Below are 4,854 nucleotides of genomic sequence, written 5' to 3'. Positions count from 1 at the left end.
GGATCTTATGGAGACTTATAAGATAATGCGGGGGCTGGATAGGGTGCAGGCGGAGAGATTCTTTCCACTTAGTAAGGAAGTTAAAACTAGAGGACACAGCCTCAAAATAAAGGGGGGTCGGTTTAAGACAGAGTTGAGGAGGAACTTCTCCCAGAGGGTGGTGAATCTCTGGAATTCTCTGCCCACTGAGGTGGTGGAGGCTACCTCGCTGAATATGTTTAAAGCGCGGATGGATGGATTCCTGATCGGTAAGGGAATTAAGGGTTATGGGGATCAGGCGGGTAAGTGGTACTGATCCACGTCAGATCAGCCATGATCTTATTGAATGGCGGGGCAGGCTCGAGGGGCTAGATGGCCTACTCCTGCTCCTATTTCTTATGTTCTTATGCTTTCTCCCCATAACCTTTGATCCCATTCGCCTCAAGTGCTATACCTAGCCGCCTCTTGAATACATTCAATGTTTTGGCATCAACTACTTCCTGTGGTAATGAATTCCACAGGCTCACCACTCTTTGGGTGAAGAAATGTTTCCTCATCTCTGTCCTAAATGATCTACCCCAAATCCTCAGACTTGTTATCCCTTAAGATGCGCTGATGCTCTGCGACTGCAGAAATCAAATTCCAACTAAACGCACAGAGCTCCTTTACATTTCAGAGGCAAAGCCCAGCCATTTGTGTTGCTTCGTCTGTGAAGACAAAACACCTTGAAACCTCTGGTAAATTTATTAATGAGTGAAATATTAACCATCTCAGACCAGGAATATACATCTTTTGTCCAAACCAAAGGGGAGAAGTGGGAGTTATGTCACATACCCCACTACTACTACCCCCCACCCCCCCGGCAAGTTGCTAGAACCTGTAATATTGACTTGTGAAGCTAAAAGAGTCAATCTGCTATCTACCATCAACATAATAGCAGCAAATCTCAAGCTCTGTCCAAGTTTAAATTCCCTGGTCCTCATCTACATTGTTTCTACTGGAACACCTGAACTTCGGTATCAGTTCCTACAACAAGATTAATTGATCTCTACACACTTCTCCCACCATAGAAGTCAGCATTATTGGAAAAGTGGATTACTCCACATCAGCATCAGCCTGCTAAGCTTTCCGAAGGAACAGACCATTGGATTTTTGATTCTGGACTCTGGATTCACATGAAACAAGAACTCTTATTTTGTCTCGTCTTTGCCCTGTACCTCTTTCTTTCCTTAATCTCTCTTTTATTGTATGATTGCAAAAAGGGGAAAAGATTGTGAACCCTCTTCCCAGGTTTTGATGTGTAGAAAATAAACTATCCCTCTGATTTTGCCTTATCTTGAGTTTGCTGTGGGTAATAGAGGATTGGATCACTCCAAAACTGAAGGTGGGAAAAATACACCTCCATTTATAAAGCGGGAAAAACAAAAATCCAAAACACCTTTCTGTTTATGGGCGGGAGGTGAGGGGAGAAATCAGGGCTGTTTTAAATTAAACCCTTCCTGTCCATAACACTAATGCAGAGGCTACCAAGATACAGAAAATGATCCTCATTTCCCTGGACCTCGCCTTTCATCTTAACCAATGGGGGGAGGTGCTATGCTGTGGGAGCAGTTTCAAAGAGGACCTTAGTTTTCCTGGTGTTTAGTGAAAGGCCCATTTTTCCATATATTTTGGAGAAGGAGTTAATAATAAATTGGAGCTTAGTTTTTGAGTGCACACACATACAAGCATCATCTACAAACTGAAGCACAGTAGGAACATAAGGCTTAGAAGCAGGAATAGGCTATTCGGCCCTACAGGCTTGCTCCATCATTTGATAAGATCATGACTGATCAGATTGTGAACCCCCCCCCCCACACACACACACACCCATTACTCTTGGCTCCCTTATCTACTCAGAATTTATCTGACTCATCCTTGAATAAATGAAATGACCTAGCTTCCACTGTTTTCTGGGGAACACAATTCTACAGTCTAACAATCCTCTGAGACATAAAGAATTCTTCACAGGGCCGGCTTAAATGGGAGATCTCTCTTCTTTTCTAATTTGCCCCATAAGAGGAAACATCATCCTGGCATCCACCCTTCACAATCTTATACATTTCAATAAGATCATCTCTCATGCTCCTAAAATTTAATTGGTATAGTCAAAACCTCTTCAATTTTTCTTAATAAATTAACCCTTCATCCCAGGAATCAGCTGAGTAAACCTTCTCTGAACTGCTTCTAATGCAATTATATCCTTTTTTAAATAAGGTGACCAAAACTGTCCAAGGTACTCCAGATGTTGTCTCACCAAGACCCTGCACAAGCTGCAGCAAAATTTCTCTCCTATATTCAATTCTCCTTGCAATAAGCTCCAGCATTTAATTTGCCTTCTTAATCACCTGTTGTACCTGACTAGCCTTTTGTGATTCATGCACCAGGAACCTAGATCCCTCTGTATCACTGAGTTTTGCAGTTTCATTTCATTTAAATGATATACAGCTTTTCTATTTTTCCTGCCACACTGGAAAATGCATATTTTCCCACATTATACTCCATCTGCAAACATTTTGCCCATTCATAACCTATCTATATCCCTCTATTATTTACCTCCTTTCGATAGCTTACTTTCTTATCTATTTTAGTGTCATCAACAAATTTCGCAACCATACACTTGGTCCCTTCATCCAAGTCATTGATATAGTTTGTAAATAGTTGAGGCCCAGCGCTGATCTCTGTGGCACTCCACTAGTTATAACTTGCCAACCCAAAAATGACCCATTCATCCCTACTTTCTTCCTCCTGTTAGTTACCCAGTCCTTTACCCATACTGATATGTTGCCCTTTCACCAGGAGCTCTTATTTTGTGTAATAACATATGGTGTGGCACCTTTTCAAATAGCTTTTGAAAATCCAAGTATATTGCATCTACAGGTTCCCTTTTATCCACCTTACTTATTACTTCCTCAAAGAATTCTAATAAACTAAACACGAATTCCCTTTCACAAAACTCTGTTGACTCTGCCTGATTGCATTATGGTTTTCTAAGTAGCCTGCTTAATAATGGATCATAGCAATTTCCCTATGACAGATGTTAACCTAATTGGCCATTGTTCTCCTGTTTTCTGTCTCGACTGTTCTTGAATAGAGGATTACATTTTCTATTTTGCAAACTGCTGGTGCCCTTCCAGAATCTAAAGAATTTTGGGAGATTATAACCAATTATCTTAACAGCCCCTTCTTCTAAGAACATAGGATGCAGGCCATCAAGTCCTGGGGACTTGTCAGACATTTTTTCGAACAGTTTTCCAAATTCCTTTTCCCTGGTGATGGTGATTGTTTTGAGCTTCTCCATCCCTTTTACCTCTTGATTTTCAAGTAATTTTGGGAAGCTTCAACAGAGAAGACAGACACAAAATACCTGTTCAATGCTTCCACCATTTCCTTATTCCCATTTTTGTTTTCTTAGCCTCACTCTCTAGAGGACCAATGTTCAGTTTAGTTACTCTTTTTCTTTTAAATACTTGTAGAAACTCTTACTACTTTTCTTTAAATTTCTACCTAGTTTTCTTTTATGCTCAAAATTTCTCCTTCATTTTTTATCCAATCTCTGCTTGTTGTTAAAATCTGTTCAATCTTCTAATCACTTCTCGGCCTTTTGGCTAAGATCAAGTGTAGTATCGACATGCTGTGCTTGGTCGAAGTCATTAGGTTATATTTTAGCTTCGTTTGAAGCAATTTTTTAAAGCGGCATCTTGGCCTTTTGGCTAAGATGCAAATGAGATCAAGCCTTGGAGGAGGAGCTATGCCTACTCCAATCAGCTTGGATCATGTAGATCAAACCCAAGACAGGAGGTGAGAGCCCTGTCTTGTCAGCTTGGATCGGGAATGTCTCAACTTGTTGAGACTCTGAATTGGACTTGATTTGATTGAATTGGAATAAAAACAAAAAAAAACACCAATCTTCACAGAATTGTACAATGCTTCTTTCAGTTTGATACTATCCTTAACTTTCTAACTTAGCCACAGATAATGCATCCTTCTCAGAATCTTTTTTTCTCACTGGGATATATCTTTACTCACAGTTATTAAATATCTCCTTATTTTTTTGCCGCTGCTTCTCTACTGTCCTTTCTTCTAGCCTAGTTTCAATTCACTTATGTCAACTTGGCCTTTATTATGTTATTTAGGTTCAAAACTAGCTTCAAGCCCAATCACTTCAAACTGAACGCAAAATTCTACCATATTATGATCACTGTCGCTGAGAAACTCCTTTATTATCAATATATTGATTCATCCTGTCTCATTGCACATTACCAGATCTAGAATAGCCTATTCGCCGATTGCCCTAGAATGTACTGCTCTAAGAAACTGTTCTCAAATACAATCTGTGAACTCGGCTACATTTGCCAATCGGATTCTCCCACTCATGGCTGATCTGGCGAAAATCCCCCATGATTATTGAGGTACCTTTCTTGCATGTCCCATTTATTTCTTCCTGCATACACTGCCACAAGAACGCAAACATTTGGAGCAGGAGAAGGCCATTTGGTCCCTCGAGCCTGTTCCACTATTTGATAAGATCTTGACTATGACATCAATTACATTTTCCTGTCTGCCCCCGTGAACCTCAACTCCCTTGTAGATCAAAAATCTATTTAACTCAGGCTTGAAAATATTCACTGACCCAGCCTCCACTGCTATCTGGGGAAAAAGATTCCACAGACTAACGACCCTCAGGGAAGAAAATTCACTTTACCTTAAATGTGAGATGACTAATTTTTAAACTATGTCCCCCTGGTTCTCAACTTTCTACAAGAAGAAACATCCTCTCAGCATCCACCCTGTCAGGTCTCCTCAGGATATTATATGCTTCAATAACATCACCTC

At 40.3% G+C, this 4,854-nt stretch overlaps 1 non-coding gene across 1 annotated transcript; it reads left to right on the top strand.

The window, feature by feature from the left end:
• Nucleotides 1-3,606: 3,606 nt before the first annotated feature.
• Nucleotides 3,607-3,805, top strand: LOC144510935 (U2 spliceosomal RNA). The gene has a single exon (XR_013500707.1). It is a non-coding gene; the product is annotated as a U2 spliceosomal RNA (small nuclear RNA).
• The last annotated feature ends 1,049 nt before the right edge of the window (nt 3,806-4,854 follow it).

Source organism: Mustelus asterias, chromosome 23 (assembly GCF_964213995.1).
Source record: "Mustelus asterias chromosome 23, sMusAst1.hap1.1, whole genome shotgun sequence".
NCBI lineage: Eukaryota > Metazoa > Chordata > Chondrichthyes > Carcharhiniformes > Triakidae > Mustelus > Mustelus asterias.
The sequence above is the reverse complement of the archived record's forward strand: the minus strand, read 5'-3'. Positions and strand labels throughout refer to the sequence as shown.